Source organism: Chlorocebus sabaeus, chromosome 1, assembly GCF_047675955.1.
Source record: "Chlorocebus sabaeus isolate Y175 chromosome 1, mChlSab1.0.hap1, whole genome shotgun sequence".
NCBI lineage: Eukaryota > Metazoa > Chordata > Mammalia > Primates > Cercopithecidae > Chlorocebus > Chlorocebus sabaeus.
In genome coordinates, this window is record NC_132904.1 from 70,095,051 (window position 1) to 70,105,793 (window position 10,743).

A 10,743-nucleotide genomic window follows, 5' to 3' on the forward strand; every position below is an offset into this window, starting at 1 on the left:
AGACACAAAGATTTTGTGTTTTGTTTTATTTTGTTTACATTTGTATTGTTTTGGTTTTTTATTAAGGAAGTAAGCTCTAGAAATGTTGGCAGGAGGCACTTAAGGATGTCAGGGTGGAGTGTAGCAGAGTGGACAAGATCAGGAGGAGAAGTTGTCTCAGGATGGAACAACCTAGCATTTCTCAGAGAATATACTCTAAGTAAGCAAAACAGTACAGAGAGTGGGGCTGAGGCAGGAAAGCATCCCAGAGGGAAAGCTGGGGAGCTGGAGCCCCCACAAAGGCCAAGGCTCTGTCCAAATACCTATGTTGTTTTATGTTCCTGTTCATAAAATCCAATAGATAGGCCAGGCACAGTGGCTTATGCCTGTAATCCCAGCACTATGGGAGGCTGAGGCAGGCAGATCACTTGAGGCCAGGAGTTCAAGACCAACCTGACTAACATGGTGAAACCCCATCTCTACTAAAAGATACAAAACTTATCCGGGTGTGGTGATGCGCACCTGTACTCCCAGGTACTCAGGAGGATGAGGCACGAGAATCCCTTGAACCTGGGAGGCAGAGGTTGTAGTGAGTCAAGACTGCACCACTGCAGTCCAGCCTGGGTGACGGAGCAAGACTCCATCTCAAAAAAGAACAAAAAATAAATAAAATAAAATAAAATCCAATAGATAGAAAAGGTCTATCAATTCCTAATGTTTTGCAAGAGTGCTTCATTAAAAAAATATAAAACATTGCAGGTAGTGTTGAAAATCTCTGTTTCTCTGTACCCTGTACTAGCTGTAAATTGATAATTAGTTCAAGAGACTTGATTATACTCAGATTCTATATTTTGGGAAAAAGATACCCCATATGGTGTAGTATACTTTCATCAGAGGCAAATAATGTGAAATTGTTTCTCTTTTGACGATGTTATCATTCACTGATGATGATTCCTAGATCCAGTAATCTATTGTTTCAAAATGGTGACATTATAATTCTATCATTTCCTCTTCCTTTACTAGCTGGAATTTTTCTTCTCTTCATCAACTATTTAATTACCCTGAAGTATGTAATTCATTCAGAAAAGACTACAATAAATGCCTGATACTTTCCTCTATTTGCCGATTTTTCAAACAATTAGTTGGTTCATAGCAGTCTCCAAAGGTGACCAGTGAGTTTTTGTTTTTGTAGTATCATTACGAATTCCTGGATTTAAATATGTGTAATGTATTTTCGTCCACTGCTGTTAGTATTCTTGGCTCCAGCTATGCTAAGCGGGAGCTTCTTCAACGTGGTTCCTGACACAACCCCAATGGCATTTAACAGATTCCTTGATTCCTGGTTCAACAAGAGCTTCCAAGCTCACTTTGCAATTCCTTCCCTGAATATAGAATTAGTTATTTTTCCAAGAAGCCCTGGCTTATTTAATGGCACTTACAGTGTAGGTTAAGTGCTTATTGTTATTGGTTAGTCATTGTTTCTGGGTTTTTCTTTTTAGTGGATGAAGTTGGGAAATAACTTTTTTTTTTCTAAAAGAAAAATGTATCACAAGTTCATAATGATATTTCCAATTTAATTCTAGGCTCATAGGCTTTTTACTTTTTTTTTTTTTTTTTTTTTTTTGAGACAGGGTCTCACTCTGTCACCCGGGCTGGAGTGCAATGGTGTGATCATAGCTCACTGCAGCCTCAACCTCCTGGGTTCAAGCCATCCTCCCACCTCAGCCTCCTTAGTAGTTAGGACCATGTGTATGCACCACCATGCCCAACTAATTAAAAAAAATTTTTTTTTTGTAGAAATAGGGTCTCACCATGTTGCCCAGGCTGGTCTCAAACTCCTGGCTTCAAGCAACCCTCCTGCCTTGACCTCCCAAAGTGCTATGATTATAGGCGTGAGCCACTGCACCCGACAGGATTTTTACTTCTTTATTATGTATCTATATATATTTTTTCCAATACACTGAAAACCTTGGTTCCTAGCAATATTAAGATAATTACTAATTTGCTTGGTCCTACTATATATGGGTGTATATATGAATATATATGCATGTGTATACTGAACATATAATATATAGTAGTTTCAGACTATATAGATCATTTACTAACAAAATGATCATTGAACATAGGATTTCTGCAGTACTTTTTTCCTTTGAATCTTACCTCCCTCTGCATGTATAGTCAAATTAATATATTTAAAAGTCAGTTAAAATAATTCATCTCTGGCTTAATATAGAGTTTTGTTTATTTTATATTTGATTTGTGGGAATTTTTTTGTGTGTGGTTTTTTTTGTTTTTTTTTTTTGAGACAGAGTCTCACTCTATCACCCAGGCTGGAGTGCAGTGGTGTGATCTTGGCTCACTGAAACCTCCACCTCCTGGATTCAAGTGATTCTTCTGCCTCAGCCTCCAAAGTAGCTGGGATTACAGGCACGTGCCACCACACCTGGCTAACTTTTGTATTTTTAAGTAGAGGTGGGGTTTCACCATGTTGGCCAGGCTGGTCTCGAACTTCTGACCTCGTGATCCACCCGCCTTGGCCTCCCAAAGTCCTGGGATTACAGACGTGAGCCATTGCCCCGACCAGATTTTTCTTTTTTGTAATTTTATTTTACAACTGTGTAAAACATGTATGTAATTCCAAAACCAAATCTGCAAAACAAGGTATATTCTCCAGAGAAATCAAGTTTCTATTTTTCCCTCCACAATGTTCATCCCTTCCCCTGCAAGTAAACTTTGTTTCCCTTAGTTTTTGGTTTATACTACTACCTTTGAAAATATATACAAATTTACAAGTATATTTTTATTCCACCTCATTTGTTAGCTTAACAGTAGCATACTAGACACAGTTTTCTCTTTCTTTTTTCACTTTATAATCAGTCCCTGAGATCATTCCACAGATATGTATAGAGAGAGTGGGCCGAGCGCGGTGGCTCACGCCTGTAATCCCAGCACCTCCGGAGGCTGAGGCAGGCAGATCACTTGAGGCCAGGAGTTCCAGACCAGCCTGGTCACCATGCTTAAACCCTATCTCTAAGAATACAAAAAAAAAATTAGCCAGGCATGGTGGCACACGCTTATAATCCCAGCTACTCAGGAGGCTGAGACAGGAGAATTGCTTGAACCCAGGAGGCGGAGGTTGCAGCGAGCCGAGGTTGCGCAACTGCACTCCAGCCTGGGTGACAGAGTGCGACCCTGTCTCAAAAAAAAAAAAAAAAAAAGAAATACGTAGAGAGAGTCCATTCTCTGTTCTTTTTTTGCAGCTGCATCATATTGCATATTGATGGATTTTTGCTAGTTTTGAGAGTGAGAAATTATTTCTCAGTGTAGTTTTAATTTGGTTTCTCTTATTATGAGCAAGGTAGGTCGTCAGGTCATCTTTTCATAAGCTTAAGGATTATTTGCATTTCTTTCTCGATAAACTCTTTGTTTCTGGTTTTTGTTTTGAGACAGAGTCTCGCCCCATCACCTAGGCTGGAGTGCAGTGGTGCAGTAGCACGATCTCAGCTCACTGCAACCTCTACCTCCAGGGAAGTGATTCTCGTGCCTCAGCCTCCCAAGTAGCTGAGATTACAGGCACCCACCACCACACCCGGCTAATTTTTGTATTTTCAGTAGAGACTGGATTTTGCCAGGTTGACCAGGCTGGTCTCAAACTCCTGGCCTCAAGTGATCCACCCGTCTCAGCCTCCCAAAGTGCTAGAATTACAGGCATGAGCCACCGTGCCTGGCCACTTGCCCATTTTTTTTTTTTCCTAAAGGATTGTTGCCATCTTTTCAAAGCATTTTACTTTGAAAAAATAATATACTTGAAGAAAGTTGCAAAAATAGTACATAGAAAAAAGTAAACGTAAGAATAAATAGTACATAGAGTCCCATGTACCCCTCATCCAGCTTCCACCAATAGCAACATCTTACATAATGGTAGTACAATATCAAAATCAAGAAATTTACATTTGTAATTTTTTTTTTTTTTTTTTTTTTTGAGGCAGGATCTCATTCTGTTTGCCCAGGATGGAATGCAGTGATGCTACCATGGCTTACCGCAGCCTCAACCTCCTGGGCTCAAGCAATCTTCCCACCTCAGCCTCCTGAGTAGCTGGGACTACAGGCGCGCGCCACCACACCTGGCTAATTTTTAAATTTATTGTAGAGACAGGGTCTTGCTATGTTGCCTAGGCTGGTCTAGAATCCCTCGGCTCACATAATCCTCTCACATTGGCCTCTCAGAATGTTGGGATTATAGGTTTAAGCCATCGTACCTGGCCGGTAAAATATTTTTAACTAAACTACAGACTTGGTTAAGTTTTCACCATTTTTTACATGCATTCATTTGTGCATGTGTGTGTGTGTGTGTGTATAATTCTATGAGATTTCTTATGTACAAATTCATGTACCACCACCACAGTCAAGATACAAAACTGATCCATGCACTACAGAGGAACTCTCTTGTGCAGTCCCTCCCTCCTTGTCCCCTGGCAACTACTAATAAGTTCATCTCTCTGGTTTTGTCATTTAGGGAATGTAACCTTTTGAGATTGACTTTTCATTAAGCACAATGCCCTTGAGATCCATCTAAATTATTAGATGCATCAATAGGTCATTATTTTGGATGATTGGATAGTATTCCATCACGTGGATGTACCAGAGTCTGTTTAGCCATTCACTCATTGAAGGATATCTGGATTGTTTCCAGTTTATTTTTTTTTCTATTATGAATAAAATAAAGCTCTATGCCCATTCATGTGTAGGTTTTTGTGTGAACAAAAGTTTTTATTTCTCCGGGATACATGCCCAACAGTATGATTGCTGGGTCATATGATAAGTGCATGTTTAGTTTTATAAGAAACTGCTGGCCAGGCGTGGTGGCTCATGCCTATAATCCCAGCACTTTGGGAGGCTGAGGTGGGTGGATCCCCTGAGGTCAAGAGTTCGAGACCAGTCTGGCCAACATAGTGAAACCCCATCTCTACTAAAAATACAAAAATTAGTCGGGAGTAGTGACGCACGCCTGTAGTCCAAACTACTTGGGAGGCTGAGGCAGAAGAATCGCTTGAACCCAGGAGGCAGAGGTTGCATAGAGCCGAGCTCATGCCACTGCACTCTAGCCTGGGTGACAGAGCGAGACTCCGTATCAAAAGAAAAAAAAAACTGCCAAACTGTTTTCCACAGTGACTGTATCATGTTATGTTCCCACCAGCAATGCATGATTCAATTTCTCTACATCCTCATCAGCATTTGGTATTATCACTTTTTTTTTAAGTCTACCTGTTCTAATAGCTATGTCCCGAAACCTCATTGTGGTTTAAAGGGTTGTTCCTTTTTCCTCTATTTTCAGAAAGCCTTTATAGATCGTGAACAATCACCCTTTGTCAGTCAAAACTGATTTCAAAGAGGGTAAGAAATCTGTGTTTCAGGCCGGGCGCATGAGTCACACCTGTAATCTCAGCACTTTGGGAGGCTGAGGCTACTGGATTTCTTGAGCTCAGGAGTTCAAGACCAGCCTGCACAACATAGGGAGATTCATCTCTACAAAAAAAAAAACAGTGGCATGCACCTATAGTCCCAGCTGCTCAGGAGGCCGAGGTGGGAGAATCACTTGAGCCCGGGAGATCAAGGTTGCAGTGAGTTACGATCTTGCCACTGCATTCCAGCCTGGGTGACAGAATGAAATCCTGTCTCAAAAAAAAAAAAAACCTCATACGCTACATAATCAACAGAAAAAAAAAAACAAAACTGAAAATGGCTACATCATACTAAATATACAGTGAAATTACTTATTGACTAAAAGTTGATGGAAAAATTTAAAAAATCTTGTCTGGGCGCAATGGCTCATGCCTATAAGCCCAGCACTTTGGGAGGCTGAGGTGGGCAGGTCATCTGAGGTCAGGAGTTCGAGACTAGACTGACCAACATGGTGAAACCCCCGTCTCTGCTAAAAATATAAAAATTAGCTGGGCATAGTGGTGCATGTCTGTAATCCCAGCTATTCAGAAGGCTGAGACAGGAGAATTGCTTAAATCTGGGAAGCAGAGATTGCAGTGAGCCGAGATTGCGCCATTGCACTCCAGCCTGGACAAGAGTGAAAGTCTGTCTCAAAAAAAAAAAAAAAAAAAAAAATCTTGATAAAGTATAGATCTTCAAAATTCATCCCAGAAAAAGTGGACTTGAAAGAAGATAGAAATAACGACCACAGGCCGGACGTGGTAGCTTACGCATATAATCCCAACACTTTGGAAGGCCGAGGTGGGCAGATCACTTGAGCCCAGGAGTTCAAGACTAGCCTTGGCAACATGGTGAAACCCGTTTCTACAAAAAATACAAAAATTAGCTGGATGTGGTGGCACACACCTGTAGTCCCAGCTACTCGGGAGACTGAGCTGGGAGGATCGCTTGAGCCTGGGAGGTTCAGGCTGCAATGAGCCATGATTATGTTACTGCACTCCAGCCTGACAGAGAGAGGTGAGACCCTGTGTCAAAAAATAAATAAAAAATAAAAAAGACCACAAAATATAACTTACAATGGCAAGAGCTATAATTATTAAGCTGTGATATAGATTTTTAAGATTGATTGATGACTCAAATAATCATAAAATTTATATTGAAAATCATTTTTCAGATGAAGATAATTGAGTTCAAATTAAATTAAAATGGTTAAGTCAGAAATAGATTTCATAGGCTAAGTAGAAAATCAAAGGTATTGAACTGACCTAATGGCATTTGTTCTGGTAAATATTCTCAGTAAAAAACAGTCAATATGATGTAATTCTATCTAAAAGCCTATATTCACAAACACAAGACAAAAACATCTGTAGGGTCAAAAGAGGGGTTCAAATAGCCTGACACTCTGCTGGAGCTCCTAAAAAGAAAACAGAAATGGAGACAGTGGCCAAGCAGTCCCTGATTTATATTTTGTTTTGTTTTGTTCTGTTTTGTTGAGACAGGGACTCTCTCTGTCACCCAGACTGGCATGATCATGGCTCGTTGCAGCCTCAAGCTGCCTGGGCTCAGGTGATCCTCCCACCTCAGCCTCCTGAGTAGCTGGGACTACAGATGTGCATCACCACACCCAGCTAATGTTTGTATTTTTTGTAGAGATGGGGTTCCACCATATTGCCAAGGCTGGTCTGGAACTCCTGGGCTCAAGTGATCTTTCCACCTTGGCCTCCCAAAATGCTGAGGTTACAGGTGTGGGTCACTGTGCCTGCCGATTAGTGTTTTGTCAATGATATTTATTTTATTATTTCATCAATAAAAACTTTCACTGTGTGCAGTTTTACTGTTGTAAGTTTCATTTTCTTTTGTTGATTATGTAATGGTTACTGCTTACCTATTAAAGGCCCCTACCTTGGGGTCCCATGTTTTAATACCTCCTTTGTCTATTCATCTCTCTGTCCATTCAGCAGATATTTAGCAAGTGCCTACTCTTTGCCAGGCCCTGGCAGAAGAATCAATCCAAGTCCGTGCCCTCAACTAATAACAGTTTTACTTACTTATTGATTAACTGATTGATTGATTGATACGGGGTCTCCTCCTGTTGTCCAGGCTGGAGTGCAGTGGCACAATCACAGTTAACTGCAACCTTGAGGTCCTGAAGGCATCCTCCTGCCTCAGCCTCCTCGGTAGCTGGGACTACAGGCATGTGAGACACCATGCCCAACTAATTTTTGTATTCTTTGTAGAGATAGTCTCACTCTGTTGCTTAGGTGGTCTCAAACTTCTGGGCTCCAGCGATCCTCCTACCTCGGCTTCCCAAAATGCTGAGATTACAGGCATGTGCCATCATGCTGGCCTATTTGTTTTCTTTCTAATTCTACACCTTTTTTTGTCTCATTGAGGAGAACCTCAGGTACAATGTTGAATAGAAGTGGTGATAGTGGGAACCCTTTTTCATTCTTTTCTTAGGGGAAAGATGTTTTTATCTCACCAGTATGATGTTTGATGTAGGTGTTTTGTGCAAGCTCTATCAGATAAAAGAAGTTTCTTTCTATTCTGAACTTGAAAAGAATCTTATAATAAATAGGTGGTGGCTGGGCATGGTGGCTCATGCCTGTTGGGAGGCCAAGGTGGAAGGATCACTTGAGTTCAGGAGTTCAAGACCAACCTAGGCAACATAGCAAGACCTCATCTCTACTAAAAATCAAAATAAATAAATAGGTGGTGACTTTGTGTGTGTGTGTGTGTGTGTGTGTGTGAGATGGAATCTTGCTCTGTTGCCAGGCTGGAGTACAGTGGCACGATCTCAGCTCACTGCAAGTTCTGCCTTCCGGGTTCAAGTGATTCTCCTACTCAGCCTCCCGAGTAGCTGGGACTACAGGTACATGCCACCACGCCCAGCTAATTTTTGTATTTTTAGTAGAGATGGGGTTTTACCATGTTGGCCAGGATGGTCTCGTTCTCTTGACCTTGTGATCCACCTGCCTCGGCCTCCCAAAATTCTGGGATTACAGGCGTGAGCCACTGCACCCAGCCAGTGGTGACTTTAATCAAATGCTTTTTCTGCATCTCTTGAGATGATTCTATGATTATTTTTAAGTTTATTCTGTTAATTTGGTAGACTATATTGATTGGTTTTCAAATGTTAAACCAACCTTGTATTCCTAGAATAACCACAACTTGGTTGTGTAATATTATCCTATTTATAGATCTTTGAATTTGGTTTGCTGACATCTTGTTTAGAATTTTTGCATCTTTGTTTGGCCAGTTATTTTTTTTCCTTATAATGTTCTTGTCAGGTTTTCATATCAAGGTAATGCTGAACAGATAAAATGAGTTAAGAAGTATTCCCAGTTTTTCTGTTTGCTGGAAGACTTTGTATAAAGTTATTATTATTTCTTCCTTAAATGTCAGAAATAATTCACCATTAAAACATCTGGCCTGGCCGGGCGCGGTAGCTCAAGCCTGTAATCCCAGCACTTTGGGAGGCCGAGACGGGCGGATCATAAGGTCAGGAGATCGAGACCAGCCTGGCTAACACGGTGAAACCCCATCTCTACCAAAAAAAATACAAAAAACTAGCCGGGCGAGGTAGCGGGCGCCTGTAGTCCCAGCTACTCGGGAGGCTGAGGCAGGAGAATGGCCTAGACCTGGGAGGCAGAGCTTGCAGTGAGCTGAGATCCGGCCACTGCACTCCAGCCTGGGCAACAGAGCCAGACTCCGTCTCAAAAAAAAAAAAAAAAAACATTTGGACCTGGAGTTTTCTTTGTGGGAAGATTTTTATAAGTAACAGAACCAATTTCTTAAAATAGGACAAGTAGGGTGTTGTTCTAGAATATGTTTGTTTTCTAGAACATAGTTGTTCATAATATCCTCTCACTATAGTTTAATACATGTAGGTTCTGTAGTGATGGCCCTATTTCCATTCCGAAGGGATGGTTTTTTATGTCTCCTCTTTTTTTCCTTCATCACTCTTGCCAGGAGTTTATCAATTTTATTTTATTTTTTATTTTTATTTATTTCTTGAGACAGAGTCTCACTCTGTTGTCCAGGAGTGCAGAGGTGCAATCTCAGCTCACTGCAACCTCTTCCTCCCAGGTTCAAAAGAGTCTCCTGCCTCAGCCACCCCAGTGTGCCACCACGCCTAGCTAATTTTTATATTTTTAGTAGAGAGGGTGTTTCTCTATGTTGGCCAGGCTGATCTCGAACTCCTGACCTCAGGTGATCTGCCCACCTTGGCCTCCCAAAGTGCTGGGATGACAGGCATGAGCCACCACACCCCGCCAAGTTTATCAGTTTTAGTAGTTTTATCAGCCAATTACCTTTTGGTTCTGTTGATTCTCTCTTTCATGTCTTGGTTTTCTATGTTATTAAATTCCTCTGTCATTTTTACTACTTTCATCCTTCTACTTTATTTGGACTTAATTTCTGTATGTTTTCCCTAACTACTTGAGGTAGACAGTTCCATAGTTGATTTTCAAACATTTTTTATTTCCAATATATGCATTTGAAGCCATAACATTTACTCTAAGCATGGCTTTAGCTGCTTCTCACAAGTTTTGACATATTGTATTTTCATTATTATTTGATTCAACTAGTTTTAAATGTTCACTGGGGTTTATTTTTTGACCTATGGATTATTTAGTAGTACACTGCTCAATTTCCAAACATTTTGGGATATTCTAGTTTTCTTTTTTTTTTTCCGAGACAGAGTCTTGCTCTGTCACCCAGGCTGGAGTGCAGTGGTGCGATCTCAGCTCACTGCAACCCCTGCCTCCCGGGTTCAAGCGATTCTCCTACCTCAGCCTCCTGAGTAGCTGGGACTGCAGGTGCCCACCACCACACCTGACTAATTTTTGTATTTTTAGTAGAGACAGGGTTTCACCATATTGGCCAGGCTGGTTTCAAACTCCTGACCTCGTGATCCGCCTGCCTCGGCCTCCCAAAGTGCTGGGATTACAGGCGTGAGCCATCACGCCCAGCCGATAGTCTAGTTTTATTTTTGTTTTTTATTACTAGCATAATCCATCTGTGGTCATTGAGTATACGCTATATTATATATTTCACGTCTTCGAAATTTAGTGCTATTTACATTGTGGTCTAGCATATCAATAAGTATTCCAAGTGCACTTGAATATATTTTCTATAGTTGTTGGTTTCAATGTTCCATATATGTCAATAATAAGGTCAAGTATGTTAAATGTGTTATTCAAATATTCTTTGTCCTTACTGATTTTTAAAATTCACATATTCTATCAGTTACAGAAAGAGGTGTGTTAAAATCTCCCACATGTAATCATGGATATGTCTGTTTTTCCGTGAGAAATAGGT